The sequence below is a fragment of the Ovis aries genome, chromosome 6 (assembly GCF_016772045.2).
Source record: "Ovis aries strain OAR_USU_Benz2616 breed Rambouillet chromosome 6, ARS-UI_Ramb_v3.0, whole genome shotgun sequence".
Taxonomy (NCBI): Eukaryota; Metazoa; Chordata; class Mammalia; order Artiodactyla; family Bovidae; genus Ovis; species Ovis aries.
In genome coordinates this window covers 71,255,635-71,265,679 of record NC_056059.1, presented here as the reverse complement: position 1 = coordinate 71,265,679, position 10,045 = coordinate 71,255,635, and the positions used below count along the sequence as shown (strand labels likewise).

The window sequence follows — 10,045 nt, the reverse complement described above, 5'->3', positions numbered from 1 at the left end:
AGAACCTATGGCAGCATACTTACTAGTAACTGGCGACAGCATACCCCCATACTTGGATTGTTTGAAGGTCTCCACTTTTAGACGCACTACAAAAAGAAAAAGGCAGGGAATGAGAAGCTGACCTTTGCTCCAGTTCTGTCCCATTCTTTGCTCTTTGTCCTCTCCCTTCTTCAAGGAGTAATATTTGGGGGGAATAAACCCAGGAAAGGGGGTTGAGTTCTTCAGTGGGAAGGATAGTAGCACTGACTGACTCTGATCCCATGTGCCTTTCACAGGTTATGGGGTAAGAAATGACTCATCGAGAATCCTCTGAGCCATTGTTAGGAAGAGAGATTTCATGGGAGCCTGGTGCTTTGCATAGGGAATCTCGTTAAGCCAAAATGACTTATCATGACAAAGGGGATTGAAAACATTCTGTTCATTGCCACAGAAAGAGCAGAAATGGACTTATGAAAGCCCAGACCCAATGTTGACAATTCAGACTGGATGCACAGCGGGCAACAGCATTCCACATCCATTGCCTAAGCTAACAAGAAAACTGGCAGCCTGTAGGGCTTCCCTGGTGGCTCAGAGGTTAAAGTGTCTGCCTGCAATGTGGGAGACCTGGGTTCAATCCCTGGCTCAGGAAGATCCCCTGGAGAGAGAAATGGCAATCCACTCCAGTATTCTTGCCTGGAGAATCCCATGGACTGAGAAGCCTAGTAGGTTACAGTCCACGGGGTCGCAAAGAGTCAGACATGACTGAGCGACTTCACCACCACCACCACCAGTCAGAAAGCAGGCCTTCCAGAGAAATCAGGACCAAAGACTCAGCCTTTAATACTCAATTATAAGTAAGTAATATTGGTTTGTTTGTATTTAACTGTACTTTAAAAGTGCTACATTTTGCCAGACGCTCTTTTGAAAAGAGTTTATTAATATTAACCCATTTAATTAATAGAGACTCTAAAGCAAGATATAAGCGTCACAGTGTAGATCTGGCAGCAAGCCCATGTAGGAGACATTGATGGTTTCTACAAATGTTTGTTAGGGACTTACTATGTGCCAGGCACCTTAACAGTTAGTGGTCAGAACTGTCTTCTTAGCTGCTTGGGTTAAAAGTTATTAGCAGAACCCTGGAAAGGAGGAATTTCAATCTTATCCCAGAATTCTCTACATATTCTTAGGGTATCCCTTTAACCAATTGAGCATATTTCTCTTTATTGGCTCATTCTTCTTTCAGTCATTTTTGAACAAAGATCTGAATTCAAGAACATTTCTAGGTATTATAATACATAGATTCTACCGTGGGGGAACTTAACCTGACTTTAGAGTCAGAATGCTCATGGCAAAAATCAGGTAAGAAGCTCTTTGACAGCAAGTTGGGAGAATGAGGCTTTTCTTGGTCTGGTTCACCTCGTGTTGAAAAATTTGCATTTCACTTATATAGCAAGAGCAGATTCTGATAATGCATTCGGAAGAATTCCATGTTGGCCAGCATTGTATGGCAACACAGAAGGAATCTTTTGTTTTGTCGTAACTAACATTGTTTGACCTTTATACTAATCTTCACATTTTAAACTTTTCCAGTTAGTGAACATTCGAAGTACAGAAAGAGTAAATTCCATCACTGCCATTAGTTTTACTAGGAATTCTTCAGTAGGGATTGCTGTATACAATGACTTCCCCTTGGGTATTTCAAAATGCTATCAGGTAAGGTACAACATTTCATAAATATATCTGTTTTACAAATCAAAGTGTGCTCCTGTATAAACCAACTTGAGAATCTTTTAAGCAGCATATACCTGAAGTCAATAGAAGTAGAATTTTCTTTTAGTTCAGTCACTGAATAGATCATGATACATTTCTGTACCTTCCCCCCCCCGCCCCCCGCCCCAATCTCTGCTGTCTAATATGGTTGGCAAATTGCCTTGAGGACCTGTCATGAAGACAGAAAAAAAGATCCTCATTCTTCCCTTATCACCTCATTTATCAGTAAATTTCAGAGTTCTGCCCAGCTTTCACTCTTGTAGTCTTCTGCACTGCAGGAGAGCTTATTGCTTCTCTGGCTGATGAACAAGAAAAGAAAATGTCATGCCAGGAACCATTCCTGAGTCAGAACTTACAGAATTGGAAATGTTCACTTTAAAAGGAAGTACCAATAAGTATTAATTTCGGATGACATATATATTAGAGCAAGTTTAATAGAGTTTTTAGATAAACATATATTAGGGATTCCAATTTCATTGTTTCTGTTTCATGGTGATAAACATTTCAATTAGCTCTGCAGCCACTCAGACCTGAGTAGCCTGAAAGACAGAGAAATAACCTTGATTGTTGATTGTCTACCATATGCCAGGCATTGAACTATTCACTCCACATATACTATCTCATTAAATCCTTGTCATGGCCCTTATGTTAGGTGCTATCATCACCGGGTTACAAGTGAAGACTGGCAGTTAAAATTTGAAGCCCCAGGAGGCAAGGTCCTGCCAGGATTAGATCTTGTCTACTTATATCCTGAGGACATGCTCATATTTGGGATGGGAATCAGGATGGAATCCTGATGGAAGGCAGTGCACTGACTTGTCTTCTGATAAATCAAAACCAAAGAAAAGATACATGTGAAGGTAGTCTGGTACCTTTAAGTGTCTTAGTTTTTTAAAATATAATTTTATTTATTTTTGGCTGTGCTGGGTCTTTGTTGCTGCATGAGCTTTTCTCTAGTTGAGGTGCTTGAGCTTCTCATTGTAGTGGCTGCTTCTGTTGCAGAGCCAGGCTCTTGGGCATGCGGGCTCCAGTAGTTGCATTTCCCAGCTCTAGAGCACAGCTCAATGGTTGTGGCGCACAGGCTTAGTTACTCCGCAGCATGTGGGATCTTCCTAGACCAGGGATTGAACCTGTGTCTGCCGTATTGGCAGGTGGATTTGTTACCACTGAGCCACCAGGAGAAGACTGTCTCAGTTAATATATGGTTGCCTTCAGGATTCCCATCTTTCAGGCAGCTTTATCTATAAAATAAAACCATTTTGATTAAATGTAAAAGCTTGGTGTAACAATAAACATCGGATTGCCAGAGGGAAGAAAGTGTGTTACTTACTAGCTGTATGGTCTCATGCAAATTACTTAACTGGTTTGAGTCTCCCTTTCCTCAGCCTGATGAGGATTAAATGATGTATGTATATAAGACATCCACCATACTGCCTGATAAGTGGAAAGTGTTTAATAAAGGTAATTATTTTCCTATGATGATGCTGGGGATAGGGAAGTTAAATTTATAGCGTGTTGAATGATTCAGAGATTGCTAATTAACTTACCATTGACAAACTGGATGGAAGCGTCCAGTGGAATTTTCTGCCATCCCTGGTCCCCTGGATTTGAAGACTGGCATAAGGACTCAGCATGAGGAACAAATTGCTGGATAACAAGTGCTTGGGAAGACCGAAGTGTGACAGAGTCAGGATTCAGAAAAATTCACTGGTCAGAGACGCAAATAAATTAATTTGATTTTTCTGCACATATTTTGGGACGGGGTACCACAGTTTAGCATAACTTTACATTGGTTTACAAATATCAGTTTGCCCCAAATCAGCTAACCAGTGATCAATTTGCTAAGAATCAGTTTGTCAGATACTTGGTTTACCTAATAATTAACTCATCAAGTTCTATATATGTGTATGACTGAGTCCTTTCACTCTTTACTTGAAACTATCACAAAATTGTTTGTTAATCAGCTATACTGCAGTAAAAAATAAAAAGTTAAAAAATTATTAAAAAATAATGGAGACACATGTATCCCCATGTTCATCGCAGCACTGTTTATAATAGCCAGGACATGGAAACAACCTAGATGTCCATCAGCAGATGAATGGGTAAGAAAGCTGTGGTACATATACACAATGGAGTATTACTCAGCCGTTAAAAAGAATTCATTTGAATCAGTTCTGATGAGATGGATGAAACTGGAGCCGATTATACAGAGTGAAGTAAGCCAGAAAGAAAAACACCAATACAGTATACTAACACATATATATGGAATTTAGAAAGATGGCAATGACGACCCTGTACGCAAGACAGCAAAAAAGACACAGATGTGTATAACGGACTTTTGGACTCAGAGGGAGAGGGAGAGGGAGGGATGATTTGGGAGAATGGCATTCTAACATGTATACTATCATGTAAGAATCGAATCGCCAGTCTATGTCTGATGCAGCATACAGCATGCTTGGGGCTGGTGCATGGGGATGACCCAGAGAGATGTTATGGGGAGGGAGGTGGGAGGGGGGTTCATGTTTGGGAACGCATGTAAGAATTAAAGATTTTAAAATTAAAAAAAATAATAATGGAAGAAATAGCACCAGGGGATGGGGTATAGAAGAACTCTGTTCTTTCTCTGCAGTGTTCCTGTAAATCTAAAGCTGTTCTAAAAAATAAAATCTTGAAAAAGTGAAAAGAAATTATCAACAAGCCCCCAAGTTTAAAAAATTATCTACAAAGTTTACCTCAATTTGTAGTGACAATTTCTGTGAAGTTGTAATGGATTGGTTTTCACTCTATCTTCATAAAAGAATTTTATGGAAACTTCAATTTTTCAGAAATTGATGGACATAGGCTTACATTTCCCATGAATACATTTAATCATTTTCAATGATTCATTCAAATTCATCAGTTTTAGCATAAAATTATAATATTTATTTGCCATTTATATGTAAATTCTGTAAAGGGATCCAAACTAATCACACTGATGTGAAATGCTGAATTTTTCTTTTTGACTGCTAGAAATACTAGATGAATGCTCATATGCCCATAGAGGTATTGTGAAGTGACATTCAAAGCAATCAGAAGAACTTAAAGGTGGCTGGAGCAATTCCATTATATTAAGAATGTTAGTTTCATCAGGACAAGAATTTCTGTCTATTTTGTTCATTGCTTCATCTCCAGTGTTTAGAACAATATCCAGACAGTGGTAGGTACTCAGTATCTGTGGAATGTAATGATAAAATCTATCATTTGGTAGATAGAACTTTAGCCAATTGACTCTCTGCAAATTGATTTTTGGCATTTTAGCTTGCTTTCCTAGGCATCAGCAAGAGCAAAACACCTTAAGGACTTTTGTTGACTGCATTTTCAGGGTATGTTGGGGTTTCCAAAGAGGTGAGGAAATTTTAAGTTGTATAACTAGGTGAGTATGCGGAGATAAAGAAGGGAGGGTTCCCACTGTCTCCAAGTTGATGAGACCAACTTAATTCTAACTTGACAGTGCCTGCGACGGCCTTGCTTACAGAATGGCTGGCAAACTGGAACTAGCTGGACTGGAGAAGATGTAAGGGGCTAAGCAAGGGTTCTCTTTTCATATGAAGAGGTGTCCATGGAGAGTATTCTGACGTTCTTCTGTGTTTCCAAATGGCAATTAGACCAATGGATAAAAACCATGAGAACGGCAGACCCTGGGTCATCTGATGTCTAATGCTCTTTCCTTTGTGCGTCCCAGGGTCTTCCTTTTGGGTAGTAAGCAGAGACTGTTCTGTGAGGTTGTTGGAAAGGAGTTAAGGAGTTATAAGAGTTGAGGATCAGAGTACCAATTGACTCAGCTGGTCTCCAAGTTCCCTTTCTGCCCAGAATATTACAGACAAAGAAGTTGAGTGCTTGAATAAGACAGACCCGTGTTTGTATCCTGGCTCCACCATGTAGTAGCTAAATGATCACGTACAAGGTACATGTACAAGGCTCTCTGAGCCTCCGTTTCCTCAATCATGCAATGGAGATAACAACAGTACAGACCTCAAAAAGTTGTGGTGAGTATTAAATAAAGTAATAGATGTAAAGTGTTTAGTACAGTGCCTGGCACCTAAATGCTCGACAAGTGCCTTACTTATTGCTATGAATCAATGAAAAAGAATGTACTAGGTCTTCTTTTTTCGAGAGATGATAATCAAGGTTTCAGTCTCCAATTGTTAAAGTAGACACTTCTAAGAGCTCAACAAGTTCTTCTCCGGGTAGGGAAGTTATTTTCTGTTTTCAAAGGAGCTGCTTCCACAGATGACGCCCAACTGTATACATAACACTTCAGTCCTTGCTGTGGATTCCAGACTTCTGCTTTGTTCAGGGGCCTGGGCGGAATGGAGACAGGAAGAGGCTCTGAGACACACTGGCCGAGGAGCAGGAGTCCAGGCCAGGTCAAGTAGGGAAGTAGCCCCGTGAGTCACAGGCTGGAAAACTCCAGCAGGGCCCCTCTGGCTCCAGGCTTCTCTCACTGGGAGACATTTCCTGCTCTTTGCGCTCTGCCGACCCCCCTCCCCCAGGAGTTCCTTAAGACAAGGTCTCTCACTGAATTGTTATAACCCAGGGGAAGGAGTGTTTTTAGTGTCTGCCAAGGCCAGGAATCTCCCAAGACTTGTGATAACTGTGTGAAAAAAGTTGGTTCTCCGGTTGGAGCCCACCTTGCCATCTTGGCAAAAGGAAGCCATTAGTGTTAACTGGTTTCCTCACGGGTTAGAGGGATTAGCTCCTAAGTGAGTTAAAAAGCCATGTGTTAGTGCTTCCACAGCACCCCAGGAACCGGCAGAGGCTTCACTGTGATTTTTGCATGAGGTGCTCATGAATCCCCCAGACTTTGACAGCGCAGGAAATCACCTGGGGAGAGGAGCTGATGTGGGCCACCCCGGCCCTGAGTGGCCTTCGACAGGTTTATGCAGGACAGAAGGCAGGGAAGAAGCTCCTCCCTTGGCTTGGGGCTCTGAGCTGGTTCAGGTTGTGACTCTATTCAGTCCCCTGCAGCCTGATGAGGCCCCAGACTCTCTTGGGGTCATTTGGAAGCAGCCCAGGCCCTCTAACATATGGCCCTGATAAGGATCTCACTCTCCAAGATAAGGAGTTGTTTAGGGGAATCTGAGGAAGCCCGGAGTTTGTTTCCATAAAGCTGCACAATGTAAAGTGTAATCCCTACACAGATGCAATTAGCTGTGAAACATATTAAGTCGTGAGGAAGGGGTGCTCTGCTGGCTCATAAATGAATGTGCGTCTGTCCCAGGGGTACTGAGGGCAGGTATCTTTTCCTGCCAGATCATTAGAATGGTGACAGATAACGGATCAAGAGGCTGAGCTTTCTGCAGTTTCAGCAACCATGAAGCCCCTGAGGAGGAAGGACCTGGGGCAGCCACAGCCACCAAGGACCAATTTGTTTCCCTTATAGTGGCAGGGTGAGAGTCATCTCAGAGAGGCTTTGAAGTCCCATCACTGTTCCATGTGGCAGCCAGCTTGCTCAGTGTCTCCTGCTAACACAGGCTTTGGCACTGTGGCATTAGGTTGCCAGGTGATCTTGGTGAAGGTCGAGTGCCCTCCAAAATGGCCAGGTGTGGATGCCTGGCAAGGCCATTAAATCTGAATCTGGGCACTTCTTGGTGGTCCAATGGCTAAGACTCCATGGTCCCAATGCAGGGGGCTCAGAGTCCATCCCTGGTTAGGGAACTAGATTCTGCATGCTGCAACTAAGGGTTCATGTATTGCAAGTAAGACCTGGCACAGTCAAATAAATAAATAAAAAATAAATGTTAAAAAAAAAAAAGTTCCCTTATGCTAAAGAAATAAAATAAAGCTGCATCTGTTGGAAGGAGAGTCAAAGTCTCATTTCTGGGCAAGTAGCTACTAAATGGCCCTCCCCTCAAGTACCAATGGCACCTCCTCATAACCTCCACTGATTTCATAGAAATAACAGAAACAATATTAATCAGTAAATTATTAGGAACTTAGTCTGTGCTAGGCTGGGTACAAGTGAAGTGAGTGAAGTTGCTCAGTCATGTCTGACTCTTTGCGACCCCATGGACTATAGCCCACCAGGCGCCTCCATCCATGGGGTTCTCCAGGCAAGAGTACTCGAGTGGGTTGCCATTTCCTTCTCCAGGGGATCTTCCCGACCCAAGGATCAAACCTGGGTCTCCCACATTGTAGGCAGACGCTTTACCGTCTGAGCCACCTGACAGTACAAAGGCTGGTTACAAAGCAGTTTATAAAAACATAGTTTTCATAACAAGCCTAAGAGCCAGGTACTAATATTATCACCAGTTCATAGATGAGAAAACAGAAGTTTTGGCAGGTTCACTGATTTGTACAAAACTGTACAGTTAGGAAGAAATAATGGGTTTAGGTTTTAATCCCAGAAGATGATTCAAGTGCTGAAACTCACAGTAAATATTTTAGGACCCATTAGAAACATCTTCCACTAGGCTTGTGGAGAAATTTGCAATTCCTCAGACTCCAGTTGGTATCAAGACCAACCCAAAATAAGATGTATTACAAAAATATGTTGTAGAGTGCTCGCTTCAGCAGCATATATACTAAAATTGGAATGATACAGAGAAGATTAGTATGGCCCCTGCACAAGGATGACATGCAAATTTATGAAGTGTTCCATATTTTTGGATGAAACTGGAGCCTATTACACAGAGTGAAGTCAGTCAGAAAGAAAAACACCAATACAATATATTAACGCATATATATGGAATTTAGAAAGATGGTAACAATGACCCTATAGGCGAGACAGCAAAAGAGACACAGATGTAAAGAACAGACTTTTGGACTCTGTGGGAGAAGGTGAGGGTGGGATGATTTGAGAAAATAGCATTGAAACATGTATGTTATCATATGTGAAATAGATCACCAGTCCAGGTTCGATGCATGAGACAGGATGCTCAGGGCTGATGCACTGGGATGACCCTGAGGGATGGGATGAGGAGGGAGGTTGGAGGGGGTTTCAGAATGAGGAACACATAGACACTCATGTTCAGTTCAGTTCAGTCGCTCAGTCGTGTCCGACTCTTTGCGACCCCATGAATCGCAGCACGCCAGGCCTCCCTGTCCATCACCAACTCCCAGAGTTCACTCAGACTCACGCCCATCGAGTCAGTGATGCCATCCAGCCATCTCATCCTCTGTCGTCCTCTTCTCCTCCTGCCCCCAATCCCTCCCAGCATCAGAGTCTTTTCCAATGAGTCAACTCTTCACATGAGGTGGCCAAAGTACTGCAGTTTCAGCTTTAGCATCATTCCTTCCAAAGAAATCCCAGGGTTGATCTCCTTCAGAATGGACTGGTTGGATCTCCTTGCAGTCCAAGGGACTCTCAAGAGTCTCCTCCAACACCACAGTTCAAACACATCAATCCTTCGGCGCTCAGCCTTCTTCACAGTCCAACTCTCACATCCATACATGACCACAGGAAAAACCATAGCCTTGACTAGACGGACCTTAGTTGGCAAAGTAATGTCTCTGCTTTTGAGTATGCTATCTAGGTTGGTCATAACTTTTCTTCAAAGGAGTAAGTGTCTTTTAATTTCATGGCTGCAGTCACCATCTGCAGTGATTTTGGAGCCCAAAAAGATAAAGTCTGACATTGTTTCCACTGTTTCCCCATCTATTTCCCATGAAGTGATGGGACTGGATGCCATGATCTTCATTTTCTGAATGTTGAGCTTTAAGCCAACTTTTTCACTCTTCTCTTTCACTTTCATCAAGAGGCTTTTTAGTTCCTCTTCACTTTCTGCCATAAGGGTGGTGTCATCTGCATATCTGAGGTTCTTGATATTTTCCCAGCAATCTTGATTCCAGCTTGTGTTTCTTCCAGCCCAGCGTGTCTCATGATGTACTCTGCATATAAGTTAAATAAGCAGGGTGACAATACACAGCCTTGACGTACTCTTTTTCCTATTTGGAACCAGTCTTTTGTTCCATGTCCAGTTCTAACTGTTGCTTCCTGACCTACATATAAGTTTCTCAAGAGGCAGGTCAGGGGTCTGGTATTCCCATCTCTCAGAATTTTCCACAGTTTATTGTGACCCACACAGTCAAAGGCTTTGACATAGTCAAGAAAGCAGAAATGGATGTTTTTCCGGAACTCTCTTGCTTTTTCCATGATCCAGCAGATGTTGGCAATTTGATCTCTGGTTCCTCTGCCTTTTCTAAAACCAGCTTGAACATCAGGAAGTTCATGATTCACGTATTGCTGAAGCCTGGCTTGGAGAATTTTGAGCATTACTTTACTAGCATGTGAGATGAGTGCAATTGTGCGGTAGTT

The 10,045-nt window shown here is 42.3% G+C and overlaps 1 non-coding gene and 1 pseudogene across 1 annotated transcript; one reads left to right on the top strand and one right to left on the bottom strand.

Annotated features, from left to right (window-relative positions):
* The window catches only part of LOC101116147 (mitochondrial-processing peptidase subunit beta-like), a 60,523-nt pseudogene that overhangs the window by 1,367 nt on the left and 49,111 nt on the right, over nucleotides 1-10,045 (bottom strand).
* LOC114115485 (U6 spliceosomal RNA) lies at nucleotides 8,289-8,395 on the top strand. The gene has a single exon (XR_003589822.1). It is a non-coding gene; the product is annotated as a U6 spliceosomal RNA (small nuclear RNA).